Source organism: Octopus bimaculoides, chromosome 16 (assembly GCF_001194135.2).
Source record: "Octopus bimaculoides isolate UCB-OBI-ISO-001 chromosome 16, ASM119413v2, whole genome shotgun sequence".
Taxonomy (NCBI): domain Eukaryota; kingdom Metazoa; phylum Mollusca; class Cephalopoda; order Octopoda; family Octopodidae; genus Octopus; species Octopus bimaculoides.
This window is the reverse complement of record NC_068996.1, coordinates 35,292,312-35,307,679: the sequence shown is the minus strand read 5'-3', so window position 1 is coordinate 35,307,679 and position 15,368 is coordinate 35,292,312. Positions and strand designations below refer to the sequence as shown.

General features: G+C 37.2%; 1 protein-coding gene and 1 long non-coding RNA gene across 5 annotated transcripts in view; one reads left to right on the top strand and one right to left on the bottom strand.

The window, feature by feature from the left end:
* Positions 1-15,368, top strand: part of LOC106870681 (centrosomal protein of 290 kDa) — a 364,606-nt gene that overhangs the window by 40,056 nt on the left and 309,182 nt on the right. The window lies entirely within an intron of this gene.
* Positions 1-15,368, bottom strand: part of LOC128249619 (uncharacterized) — a 67,366-nt gene that overhangs the window by 32,413 nt on the left and 19,585 nt on the right. For both annotated transcript variants that reach the window (XR_008265735.1, XR_008265736.1), the window contains one exon: positions 438-519. This is a non-coding gene — a long non-coding RNA (uncharacterized LOC128249619). The remainder of the gene's footprint in view (positions 1-437; positions 520-15,368) is intronic.

Below are 15,368 nucleotides of genomic sequence, written 5' to 3'. Positions count from 1 at the left end.
ATCATTTAGCCAACTTGTCATTGGCAGATTCTATGAAGAAAAAAATGCATATTACTTCATAAAAAAATGGATTGAAAATATTTAAATTGGTATAATAAGCACAACATGGTTGTGTAGTAATGTTTGCTTTGCAACTTCATGGTTTTGAGTTCTGCCACCCTGCATGGTACTTTGCACAAGTGTGTTCTATTATAGCCTTGTACTGAGGAAAGCTTTGAGTGGATATGGCAAAAAAGAAATTAACAGGTCCAGCATGTGTGTGTGTGTGTGTGTGTGTGTGTGTGCGTGTGCATGCGTATGTGCGCACCTTGACATCATATGTTAATTGTAAACAAGTTTCACTGTCATACAAGTTATGTCATTTATTTGCAATCTTCCATACAGATATGTTTGGCCTTTGTGTTGTTCATGTTCACAGGACCAGTTGAAATATTTACCTTGTTTGGAAGTAGGAGAGGATTTGTGAGAGGAAGAGTACCCACCAGTAGAAAAATCTACATCAACAGATTTTGCTGGCCCCTGCAAGCAAGGAAAAGAGTTAGTGTTAAAATGATGAAGGTGATGATAATGATGGTTCATTATAATTACAACTAAGAATGTTTCATAAATTTTTTCTTAAATCTAACAATGACAAATTCATGAATCTAACAAATTAACAAAGACAGAAATTAGAGAATAGATTGCACATTTTCAAGAATCTATAGTTGTTGGCATTGATAAAAAATTCTCAGCCCAATTTTCATAATAATTTCTGATATCAACACTTTCAATTTTAATTACAAGGTGGTACCCTAGCATGGCTGCAGTCCAGTAGCTGAAACAATTAAAAGATAAAAAATTGGAACAAAAGCAAAAAATCAAAGAGAAAAGTACATGATGTTACTTTAATGTATTACCCCTGGAGGGCTGAAAGGTAAAGTTGACTATGTAGAGATTTGAACTTAAGACACTCAACACTTATGCCAATCAATCAACCTTTAACGTTGAATGTAAAAAGAAACTTTCTTGACCTTTGTGAAATAGATGGAATTCTCCAGTTTCCAAGAAGAAATAGTGTTTTGTTTATGCATAGAGATAATTGCTTTAGTGCAGATACTTGGAAGACTGTATCAGTGATTGAGTAACTCAATGATTCGGGTTCAGTTCCTGGATGCTTCACTATCCTACACACACACACACACACACAATGTAAAAACACATACATACATACATACACACACACACCTACTCATATATACATACATTCACACACACACACACATATACATACATTCACACACACACACACACATACATACATTCACACACACACACACACATAAATATATATATATATATATATATATATATGCAGATAGATAGATAGGTAAATAATGTACAACATACTTCCTGACAGCTTCTGTATGCCAAAAACATCCAGTACAAAACTATAGTAGAAGACACATATCCAAGGTGCCATGTAGTGGGACTGAATGCAAAACCACATGGTTAGGAAGCGCACTTGTTAACCACTCAGCCATTCTTGTGCCTATAAACATACTTGTTTACACACTTTCATACATCATCATTATCATCATCATTTAGCGTCTATTGTCCATGCTGCCATGGGTTCAATGGTTTGATCAGGATTGGTAAGCTGAGGGGCTGCACCAGACTCCAGTCCGATTTGGCATCGTTTTCTACAGCTGGATGCCCTTCCTAACACCAACAACCCCAAGAAGGTAATAGATGCTTTAACGTACCACTGGTATGGGTGCCAGTTGCATGACACCAGTATCTGCCATGACTATGGTTTCACTTGGCTTGACAGGTCTTCTCAAGTGATGACACACATATACACATATGTACATATGTGTGTATGTATGCAAATATGCATGTGTATTTGTGAGTTTGTGTTTTTTTCTTAATATACCGTCATCATCATCATCACCAAATTAGCTTAACACCCACTTTCCTATGCTTGCATGGGTCAGACAAAATTCATTGAAGCAGAATTTTTTTACAGCTGGATGTCCTTCCTGTTGCCAACCCTTACCTGTTTCCAAGTAAGGTATTTTCCCCCCTATCAGCAGACATGTTTCCATGGAAAATTGGTAATAAATGACATCACTTGTACAGCGGTGACACTTGCTTTCAATTATTGCACAATGTCAGAATTAACACATAATACATACACATGTAAATGTATGTATGTACATATACAGCTTGCTGAGTTTTACCTGTTTTAACATATAACACAACCCAATGTACCAAAAGGTGACATGTGGAGCATCACTGGGGAAGTTTCAGCTGCCATTAAATTACATATCACTCTCCATTTTGTATTAAGGACAATTTTCCTTGTGCTTGATACATTAATGTGTATTTACTCATATAAGTAAGTATGTGACAAGTTACAGAGGTGAGAATTCTCTTGAATCTTGAAGAATACATGATGACCTTGCTTGTGCAGGTGCCATAAGAGAATATACCCAGTTACACTCTGTGAAGTGGTTGGAGTTAGGAAGGGCATGAAGCTGTAGAATTCATGCCAAAGTAAAATGTAACAAGTGCAACATGCTTCACACACATACACACAAACATACCAAGACACACAAACATGCATGTTTGTGACCTCTTTCAAATCAATACATTTCTTATTTATATCAGTATAGAAAGCAGACATAAAATGATGATGATGAAAGCTAACTAAGTGCTTAATTAAAAGTGATAAAGTGCTTATTTAAACTGAATGCTAATGAGGTACAGTCATAGATGTATGTTTAACCCTTTAAGCATTCAGATTACTCTGTCAAATGTAATGCTTATTCATTGACATTGTTTTGAATCAATCATGAATTATCTCATAGCTTTGAGATTTCAATGATGTGATTGTTTAGTTTTAGAATGGCATTGCTGGGTAGGTGTGAAAGGTGAAATTTACTTTACAACCCAACCGCATGACTTCTTGTTTCATTCTAGACTGACACCCAGAACAAGTAAGTGATTTCTACCATATCTTCAGGTTGTCCAAAGACTTGTGGATGAAATTTGATAGAAACTTTGAGAAAAATCTATCTGGAGGGACTGTATGTCTTCCTGGATGGTAGAATTAATCCGTCTCCCTGTTTAGCATCACCATTTGCTTCATCGGTACCTTGAGTCGCATTCTCTGTGGAAAACATCCACACCAAGCCTTTGGCCTGCAATTAACTCATCACACTTGGTTTCATCTGTCATTTCCTTGCTGGTTTTGGAAACCTTACAAAAAATTATGGCTGTTGATCCCCCCCTCCTCCACCACTAAGTCATAAGAAACATATTTCCATCACTACTGTATTGAAATATGTGGGCAAATTCTAGCACATTCTATATTGGTGATGGTGGTGAATGTGGGTAGTAGTGGGAATTAAACCCTATCCCTAGATTCAGTCCTGATCCAGTAGATATACTTTCAAAGATGTTCCAACAGTGACCTTACCATTTCGTTTCTTTTCTGGTACAGTGTATCATTATCTAAAGTGTCTTATTTTAAAAAACAGTAGGAAGTGATGTGAAGAATATTTGACAATTGTATTTCGCAGGTCAAATAGACCACATAGAGACTCCATCAAGATAGATATATCCAGCAGTTCTTACAGTCATGTGGAGTATTATCACGTTCCTATCGCTTCTTAAGGAGTCTCTTTACACCCACGTTTTCTGTCTCCCCTGCCCCCTCTCTCTCTTTCTCTTTCCCGTCTCTTAAGAGGTTGTTTTTCTGTTTTGGCCACTTGTTCTGTATATTGATTTTTGTTGCCGATGTTTATTAGATGATGTCTAACTATATATGTGTGTGTGCGTGCGTGTTTGTATATATGTAGGTGCGATGCAAATAGTAAGAAACAGCCTCTCATAGCATTCCCCGACATCATCTACGTTACCATTCTCTCTCATTCCATCATAACACGATGATATCATTCCTATACTACATTCTTTCCTTTTTTTTCGTCTTTATTTTTTCTTTCTTTATGACTTTCTCCGTATTTATTTCTAACTTTTCCTTTTCTTTTTCCCTACGTCATTTTCCTTCACCCCTCCTCCGCGTTCTTTAAAAAAAAATTTCTTTTTTCTCTCCTTTCACGATTTAGTCATCTTGAAATGATTCACATTTCTTGTCCAGCTCTGATAATCTCCACTACAGATTTACATATTAATTCATTAATTCTAATCCAAACGAATAACCATTCTAAATTTAAACCACCTAAATCCCCTTTTCTCTTCCGTATTATTTTGCTTGCTTCCCCACCTTCCCCGGTTCTCGTCTATTTTACCCTTCTCTAACTCCCGCTATCAGCCATCACTCATGCCTCTCCATATATTCCACTCTCGTACTTTTATCACTCGATCACTCTCTGACGCTACCCCTCTCTTATTCACTCTATATCTTTCTCCTAAAAATACTAATAATCTACTTTCATTTATTTCTCTTTCTTTTACATTCGCCCTTCTCTAAACACTTCACTCTGCCTACTCCTCCACCGAGTCCACTCTTACTCACCCTCCCTCTAGTTCACTATATACTGCCATGCCCGCAGAACACGTTATTTTCACTCCCTTTTATTATGTGGCTTCCTCGTACAGTCACTCTGAACACGTTACTTTCACTCTCATATACTTATTGCTACCACGTCCGTACACTCTACTCTTCCTTATCTTGAACCGTCTGCTTTTACTTATTTTCTGAATAATTTACTTTCACTCCCATGATCAAGTGTAATTTCTTAATACACTCCTCTCACTACCTATTTCTGTTTGTAATCATACTTGCTTTTCTATACAATTTACTCTGCCTTCTACAATGAACACTTCTCACTATTTCTCTCTATACATTCTCCTCTAGCTCCTCTCTCTACTTACTCTGATACTCTTCTCCCACTACTTATTTCTTTATTCGCTTTCTACTCTTCCTTCTATTGTAAACACTCCTTTCACAATGTGTTCCTCATCTCCCAAAGTACAGTGTAGTCTTTCTTCCGCCTCTCTGATTGTGTCTAGACTCTCTCTTTCTCTCCCCTCTCTCTCTCTGTCGTACATTACTCTTCTTTCCGCTCTAAACATTCCCCCCTCACTCCTTTTATATTTCACTGTGTTCCATAAAACGCTACTTAACCCCATTCATGTCCTCTCATTTCCATTCTATTTACTCTGAAAAGCTGTATTCATCAAGTGTCTGTTTAGATGAACATGATTAAACTCCATGCAACAAGATCAATATGTTTTAAAGAGTTGAACCTGACTAGAGCCATTTGGGAATTACAACGTATTTATACATCTGAAGGTGAAAGGACCATAGATATGAGTAAATTCCAGGAAAGGAATATTCGAATAACAAAATTTTTAGTCAATATTATTACTGGTTGGATTGAATAGATTTACATGAATATGATTTCTGATATTCATTACAAACATAAACATACACGTGTACACCTGTGTGTTCTGTTAGATGCGTGAATGTGTATGTGTGTACATATATACACATATACGGCTGTATGGTAAGAAGTTTGTTTCCCAACCACATGGTTCTGGGTTCAGCCCAACTGCATGGCACCTTGGGCGGGTCTCTTCCACTATAGCCACGGGCCGACCAAATCCTACTGAGTGGATTTGGTAGACGGAAACTGAAAGTCCGTATATATATTTATATATAATAATATCGATTTAATCAAAAGATTAAATGTGGTACTTAAAATGCTTGAGGCACCAGAATTTGGTAGGATAAAAACCAAAAACAAAATCAAGAAATTTGGTGAATAAAATTTGAAGTTAAGCAACAAAAATTCAATAGGTTATAGCAGTACGTACGTTTCGTACAAGCTCCATTTATTCATGTAGTGAGAACACCACAGAAAATACAATGAAAATGTACTCCTCAGCTGCATAATGAAATTCCATTATGCAGCTGAGGAGTACATTTTCATTGTACATTCTGTGGTGTTCTCACCACATGAATAAATGGAGCTTGTACGAAACGTACGTACTGCTATAACCTATTGAATTTTTGTTGCTTCACGTGTGTGTGTGTGTGTTTGCCCCTCCCGCTGATAACCAGTGTTTACGTCCCCGTAAAATAGTGGTTCGGCAAAAGAGACTGATAGAATAAGTATCAGGCTTAAAAAGAAAACATATATTGATAGTGATAGACTTTAGAAGTTATGATTGAGCTCTTCATAGATCCTCTTCAGGGCAAGTCCAAGGAATTTTTCGAAAGGAGCGCACAAGGTCAGAAGGGAATACAATTCCAAGAGAAAAGGGCGTAATAACATTATTTACAAGGACGCATTTCTTTTCTTGAGGGGCTCACGTGCCCCTTAGCCCACCTCCTTTAGGTCTGCCCTGATCTCAATATTTCAATAAAATGTACACTCTACAAAACTGCGTTTTGCAAATGAAGACTCACTATGGTCTTTCGAGATCTACAATGGGCACATACATGCGCGCACGCACGCACGCACACACACGCGCGCGCGCGCGCGCGTAAATGGTGGCTTATGGATATTTCACAAGTTCCTCCACGGTTGCTGGATCCATTGATTTGGGCTGGTTTAAGAGGCGTTTGAAATCTTTTGTCCAGCACATTCTTATTATTCACTGATTTTTCTGGTATCGTGAAATAAATTCTGAATATACGGAATGTCTTTATTGTACGGATATAAGATTGTGTACGTCATCCAAAACCTGCAAGTTTTGGATATGTTGAGAGCGTTTGCAATCCACCATTAATGTTCCAGAGTATGAAGGATGAATTAAGCTTCACTCCGAATGTGAATTCGCCATTGCATTTTTAGAGTGTGTAAAGGGGAATTGTACAGAGTTATTTCGTGGACCTTGTACATATCATTCAGGAGTCTATCGATTGTGCTGAAGTCCTCATCGAACTAATCTTGATGCGTTTTTGCTTTCAATCCGATGGTTTCAACACCATCATCACCAACAGCAACTGAGAGAGAGTGTGTGTGTGTGTGTGTGTGGAATCGAGGGAAGACCCTTTGTCATTTATGTCATTTCCCGAAGTGATGACTGCTTTTGGAGCTTTCACGTCAACGGGTAGAGGGTGACAGAAGTTCTTTAGAAATATTAGAACTGTTGAGCTTGCAGTAATGAGGTCTCTATATTTGACACTCTCGAGGATTGCACATGCAACATAATTTCTCTTAATAACGTGATGGTCTGTCCAACACTCAGCTCCCTCCTCATTACACTGGGATGGCGGATTGAACATGTTTAAGTTTTAAAAACCTAACTATGAGTATAGTTGATGTGATACCAGTGTTTGGACCTGTGATCACTCTTGTGATTGCTCTAATTCGAGAAAATGATATTAGTGTTGGTAAGATTGTGTTCCTCACACAAAGAAATTTAAGATATTGCTGTTAGTTTTCACAACTCATAGGGTCACAGAGAATTATAAACACACATACAAATACATACACGGTTTGGATAAAAGCCGATAGAATAAGTACTAGATTTAAAAACAAATAAATAGCGAGGGACGATCAAGCCGGTGCCCCAGCATAGACGCAGTCCAGTGAGTGAAACATGGAAGAGATAAAACATTAATAATGTTCTATTTACAATGATTGTTTTTTGTTGCGTATGTAGCCAATGCTGTATGCAGTTGCACAAATTTTTAGTCGTTTTTCTTATCCATTATTTTCTGTTCCTCATCTCAGTAGCTCTTACAAGGCACCAAAATGTACTGCGTGTGTGTAAAAACAGAAACTGCTGTCTGTGATATTTTATATGTATTGTACGTGTATGCTCATATTTGTGCATGTGTTCGTGCTCGTGTATGTATATATTTGTGTGTGTGTGGGGGGTGGGGGTGCGTGTGAGAGTTTGCTTAACTACAAAACCACAATGTATAAAAGTGTTAAGATTTGGCTCCGAAACCCAACAATGCAATCATTGCTCTCTCTCTCTCTCTCGTTCTGTCCCTTTTCCTCACTGTGATGCACACACACACACACACACACACACACACACACACACACATTCAAACTCATAAAGTGATAAAGATACTTACGGATCGTTTTCCTTTCTTTTTCATTGTCGTAAACTGTTGTCAAGGCACATTAATCACATTATTACAACAGTTTATCATAAAATATAAATGTAGGTCATCTTATTTACACATTCACTCAATTCCCTCTTAAGAAAAATAATTCTTTGTTGTTCAAATTGAAAACTAGTCGAGAGGAAGTAAATAGCCATAGAGTCATAATTTAAAGTCGGTATAAGAAAGAATGTAAGGGGACTTACTGGTGTAATTTCAATGAGTTTGGAATGAAACTCAGTGATAGCCCTTCCTAATCAAGCAAACTTATGATTAAATGTGAAAGTGCATGGTTTAATGTTTAGGGTGTTGCACTCACGAACTCAAGATCTTGGTTTCGATTTCCGGACCTAGAGCAAAACATTTCATTTCACGTTCCTCTGACATCACTTCGACGTGTGACATACCGTACACCTTTACGGGCAATGTCGATTTGATGGAGGGAGTGAGCTTACATTTCATCATCATGGACAGATCATTATAGACTGTTCAAGAAGAAATTTGGAACCCTCACCTGTCGTTTATTCGTTTAATACAGGAGAATTCACCATTATCGAATGCAGCCCACTCGTGATCATCCTGTACACATTCATACATATATATACATATTTGTAAGCACTAGACTCCCATTGTCCACTTTTTCCTTAAAGGCAACAGGGTAAAGTTTTAGGGAAATTTGGCAGTTTTTCTAGTAGGGAAAGCGATCGCTTAGAGCAGTGCTACTCAAAGTGGTGGTCCGCGAGCCGTCAGCTGCCGGTACGCGGCGAGTTTCCAGAAAAGAAAGAAACATTATAAAATGCTTATGTAATATTGCATTATTTGTTTACAAAATAAATATAAGATAAAAAAAGGTTGTCAACTTTTATTACATTCATTATATATATTGTTTCCGGTATAAAGTAATATTACTAAGAAATATCACCGGTCCTTGGCACATTGGTGGTGGTGGGAGACTGCTGGTACGCACATCAGATAGTTTGAGAAGCACTGGCTTAGAGAATATCTCGTTAGCGTGGGTATTCCATTCCTCCTGCCAGGTAATTAGTTCGAATCCAAGTGTCAGAATTTAACAACGTCATAGTTCATACAATTGTGATTGACTAATTGTTTCAATTGAATTTACGGTCACAGTATATTATTGGTACTTACTGTGATTGGTCCCACAGATGAATCAAAGAATAATCACATGCAAGATTTGATCACGAAAGGGATATGACACTAATATATCTTTTATCATTTACTTCTTTCAGCCACTAGACTGTGGTCACGCTAGGGCTTCAACCTGAAGGTTTTGGTCGAACAAATCAAGCCCAGTACTTATTTTTTAATTACTAAACTTGGCACTTATTCTATCGGTCTCATTTTGCTGAACAACTACATCACAAGGACATAAAAAGACCAACATCGGTTGTCAAGCGTTGAGAAGAGGATAACACAAATACACATACATAAACGACGGGATTCTTTCAGTTTCCGTCTACTAATCCACTCATAAGGCTTTGTTTGGCCCGAGGCTGTAATGCATAATACTTGCCCATGGTGATATGCAGTGGGACTGAACCTAGAACCATGTGGTTAGGAAGTAAACTTCTTACCACATAGCCACGCCTTGCATTTTAATCCAACAACACTTAGGCTTTCTGCCAGCCAGCAACTGTTTCTCCTAAGTAACATTGATAAACAATTTTGTTGCCAAGACCTACATTCGGCACAGAAACTTCCTGTGCTCATCAACCAGAGATTGGAAAAAAAAAACTTTCTGGGGGCTGCAAATAACAATGAAATCCAAGTGTAATTATGCACCTCCTGCCACTTTCTCCCTCTGAGCTGTGGTGAACCGTACATTCACCCATTGAGATTCTGCTCGCTATCCAAATCTGATCAGATTTAATGTTCATGAATACGTGTATAAAATAATATGCGTATGTATGTATGTGCTTTTAGTGACTGTTGTGTGTTTTCGTTATGAAAAGAAAGAGCAAACGTTTAATCTTATCTAAAATGCTTTAACAATTTATTCATGATAATGTACAAGAAATATATCTTAGAAAGAACGTTATCTGGTGAAGATGTATTTTCCGTGCGTGCGTGCGTGCGTGTGTGTTGTGAGAGAGAGAAGGTGAAAAAAGAGATAGAGGTGAGAGTGGGTGGGCTCCACCACGTGCTTATCTCCACTCTATGATCATTTTATGAAAATAGGCGTATTCAACTGTATACACGTTATCTATGTAAAAGTGTGTGTATGTGTGTGTGAGTCAATAATTGGTGTTCATATGAAGGTCTTTGGCAACCTGTGTACGTACGAGAGGGTGTGATTGTATCTTCCTAAACTCGTGTCTCAATTAGAATAAGTAGAATGGTGTGCTCATAACACGCTTCAACGCTCTGAGAATAGTTTCATTTCTTTCCTTCCTTCATTTTCTCTTTCTTTTAATCTTTTTTTTTCCCGCCGTTAACTGGCAGCTATTGTATTGTAATAGGGGGCTTTATCCAAAGGGTGCAAGACGCTAGGCGATTACTGGTGATTAGAATTCCAGTTAATCTTAGATTTATTGGAAGGATGAGCTGATCACTGCAAGTCTCTGTTGCGAACCCGTCACTGCCAACAGAGATAGGTTCGCAAGCAGAGAACCTATCTTTGTTGTCTATTGACAGAGATAGGACCTTTTATCTCTTACTTTTTCCAGTCGTTGGATTGCGGTCATACTGGGGCACGGCCTGAAGGGTCGCTAGTTTACAGGGACGTAATATGAAGAATACAAGTAGGGTTCACACACAAATAAATATAGAGAATAACATAGCACTCCGTCGGTTATGACGACGAGTGTTGCAGTTGATCCAAACGACGGAAAAGTCGTCCTGAGTACTCTTAACTTAGTTCTCAGGAAGATTCAGCTGGACACAGAATTCGATAAGGCTGGCCCTTTGAATTACAGGTACAACTCATTTTTGTCAGCAGAGTGGACTGGAGCAACGTGAAATAAAGTGTCTTGCTCAAGGACACATCGCGCCGTCGAGTATCGAACTCACAACCCTTCGATCGCGAGCCAAATACTCTAATCACTTGGCTATACGCCTTCAATGTAGAGAACACCCTGTTATTGAATACATGCATAAAGATCAGCACAAGGGATATTGGTAGAACATTTCCATCAACACTTCTATCAAGTGGATACACAGCAAACCCGGTATTGTTGTTTGAAGTAGACAAGAAAAAGTATGCATTGTTATAGAGGTCAGCTATTTTATTTGAAAATTCAAGAGGAAGGCAGTAACTATGAACAACTGGATTAAAATTTTCAGGTCGTATATCCAGATAATAAATTCACGTTTATATTGATAGGAACTGTTGCAGTTCGTGTTGTCATTAAATGCCTAAGTGACAATCTGGATAAGCTAGAATTTTCAGGAAAAGAAACACCCACATTACAAATGTAATCCGTAAGTGGAACAGTAAACATATGCAAGATTTGTCTCAAGTTCAATATCTGACATTGTTTTTAATACCTATATTCCAACGATGGAGCTTTGTATTTTTGTTAGAAACCAGCTTACAGAACGCGCGCGCGCACGCAGCTTGTAGCGGTAATTATGGTATCTTTAAAATAATGATTGGTAGTGACAAAAGGATTTTTATATAGATTTACAGTGTATATCTTTACATGGGAATAAGAGGAGTAGATGGTGAAACACCAAAGTGAAAACTTGGAACCTGATAGATTAATGACTGAAGACCACTAATAGAGAGGACATTACGTTCCATTATTATTGAACAGGCTTATCATTAAAACCTTCCAGACACGACCATCGCGATACACAGATATTGTTTTGAGCTGAGTGGGAGTGTTAGATTCCCTTGTTCGAAAATATAAGGACACAGATCGTGTCGTATAGCCAGCTGGAGACGACGTTTCCTGGGGCTAAATTACAGCAACATTCGTCCTAAACCAGGACTGCCATGTTGTGTTGGCAAACAATCTTTACTACAAAGTACTGTTGCTGAATATCTCTCCTTGTAAGATTTACAGACAGTAATTTTCTAACATCTCTTTCTATTTCATATTTCTTTATGCTGTCCCCGTCTCTTACCCTCCCTCCCTCTTATTCTGTCTCTTCTTTCTCTTGCTCTCGCATCTTTGACACTATATTTGTTTTAGGTTAACATTATCAGTTGTCAGTGTCACTGAAATTTTTTTTTGTACAAATGTCTCTGTATCTATTGAGTATGTATATATGTGTGTGTATTTATATGTAAGTATATATATGCATATATATATATAATGTAGGTAATGTATGTATCTATGTCATCAGGGAGCGAAGGACAGCTCACTTCATGTTGCGATGCCAAGCTATGATGATGATAATGATTATAATCATAACGTCGTCGACAATGATGATGATGATCAATGTATCTATCTATCTATCTATCTATTTGCGCGCGCGCATATTTGGAGGAAGGAGAAAGAGGAAAAAAATATACAGACTGAAAGAATATTGTCGTTTCAGATTTGAAACCTCAATATCTCCCCGTATATTTTTTTTCCTTGGCGATCTCTCAATACTGAAGGAACACCGATATCTTGGACAGTACAGCTGATACATATCTAGGCATCTAAATTACATTAAAAAAAAAAAGGTTTCGGGGTCATTGGCAACGACTCACCATTTTCAATACGCTACAACCTCTAGTCTATTCCGTCTATTTTGTCATTTCTGGTTAACCACAGAAGTGTGCCTACCCCGACTTTGTTTCCTCATAACTTTCTGAAAAAGGAACATTTTTTTTCAGTAAATTCTTTTACAAGTACGTTTCACTTAGTTTACAGTTATATTGGAATTTGTGGGGGAAAATAATTTCGGGGAGGGATAGGAGCGTCGGGCAATTCATATGCCGCGACCTTGTTTCTTCATGATTTTCAGAAAATAGTTTGTTTTTTTTAAGTGAAAATTTTTACAAATACTTTTCAGATCTTTTCTGTTTGGTTTTCACTTTTCAATTCCTTCAATTTTGTTTCAAGTTATTTGAAATTTGGTGTATTGATGTAGTTTTGTATGCTAATTATGGAAATGAAATTTATTCTTGCTTTAAATTAATCAATAAAAAGTTAATATCTCTTAAAGTTTGCAAATTTTGGGTAATTTTAGCCAATCGATTTAATACCGATATAATTGTGTGGATTATATCGGTATTCAATGTGGGGGGAAAAAATGGTTGGGCACGGATATTTCATGCATCTCGACATTGTTTCCTTATACGTTTTGATGTGTAGATTTTTCAGAAATTTATGAAAAAACAAAATCGAAGGGTATGAATTACATGAAACACTTCTTCCTCTCCTCTCAAGAAAGAAGTTTTTTCACGACAAATACTGATATAATCGTAATGTACACCATCTGAAAAAGTGCTTGCAGAAAATTTCATTATAAAATATCCATTTTTCATAAAGTTATGAAGAAACAAAGTCAGAGTAGCACACGTGTAGTTGTTATTCCTCATTTTTACTTTTACTCTAACGGTTTCTACTTTCTGAACTTACCAATTGCATACCACATCCGCTCAGCCTACCCCTCCTCTTCTCATCATCTATACCGTATCTCCTCTATCTGCAAGCCTTACAGTTAACTATAAACAGTCCTTCATTTTTTGAGTGAGATATTTCTAGAAACAATTTTCCACCCTCGTAATTTTCCTTAAGGAGTTTACAGCTACACAAACTGAACATCAGCCGTGTTAATATCACAGTTCGGAGAAGTCATAAGCGCCGACTCTTCCGTCTGATTGAATATTAAACAAACTTTTCTTTCCGCATTGGTTCTTTCACATGAACAAAAAAATGTGATCGGTTTTGATTTTCATTGATTCGTTTTAGAGTTCTAACAAATCGATTAGCAGTCTATACGTCGTGGTACCCATTTTATAGTTAGATAGATTGAAACCGTAATAATTAGGTATGTAATGTAAATAAGGCAACAAATTTCAATTATTCTGATATTAAACCCGAAATAAATAGATAAATAAGAGAAAAACAATATTCTCTAGTTCTCGTCCAGAAATATTCAACGGTGCCCTTTACATTTAAGTCGATGGTAGCTTAGTTCAGATAGTGAGCTGTTGGTGGTTTGTCACTGTTGCAGTGATGCCAACCTTCACCCAGCATCGACATTCTCCTAATGACCATCACATTATATTTTCAAAAATAATGTAATCTGAGCTACAAAGATTTCACAAATTTAAGGTGGCTTTTGAAGGCAATGTGTGGTCCTACCTGTTTCTTAATGGTAGAAGACAAGGTCGAAACCCTCTCCCAAACGTATCACGTTTGACATGGGGAAAATACCTAAGGAATCTCTTTTACGAGAATATATAGTTAAGTGTCGTCTAACATACATATTCTAGCGTAAGACAAAAAACATTTTAGTCAAGTAAAGCTACAACTGTATCAAAGAGTAAAAAGATAAAACTGTCACGAAAGGCAAGGCTGGACAACTACAAAAAAGATATTTACAGTAGTGAGTTCGATGTCTAAAAATATGGTGACAATGTCGGATTTAGTTTAATCATTAAAGACCAAGGATAATGATTTTGAGTAGGAGGAGGGGAAGAAAAATCTTCATTGATAATAAATCAATTGAAAATGTATGTATAGTACATAGTAAAGTAGAGATTAACGTATTTAAATAACAATGATCCAAACGAATTTTCAATCGATTACGGGTTAATGTTCTTAAACTCTCTTAAGGCAGTCACGATGACATCATGGTTGAAAAGATTGATTTCTGATTTAGGCACAAGGCCAGCAATCTTGAGAGGAAGGGGTTTAGTCGGTGCTATCGATCTCATTACTTTATTATTTTATCGACTGCGAAAGGACGAAAGATAAAACTGATCTCAGCAGGATTTGAACGCAGAATGTTACAGAGAAAATACACCGAAATATGTTTTACATACCTGTCGTATACGTCGGTTTTGCTTTTTCGCTTTAAAGGTAAACGGTCTTGATAGAAGCAAACACAATATTCAATATATTTGTGTACTTCATTCTGAAAGAATAAAAACTCCATGGGACTTCGTTCATGTGTATCCCCTCCCCCAAAGTTGGTATATTTGGAATCTTCATGATATAACACATATTCGTAGAAAATTTCACAAACAAATATCCATTTTTCTGAAAGTTATGATCATCCAAAGTCGGTGGGATAGAAATCTGTAGTTATGCCTGGATTTTAAGTGTATGGTGCCCACAAAATCGACCACAATCGCTCCAGAGAAGGGAAGATAAGTTTTTTGTAAAAC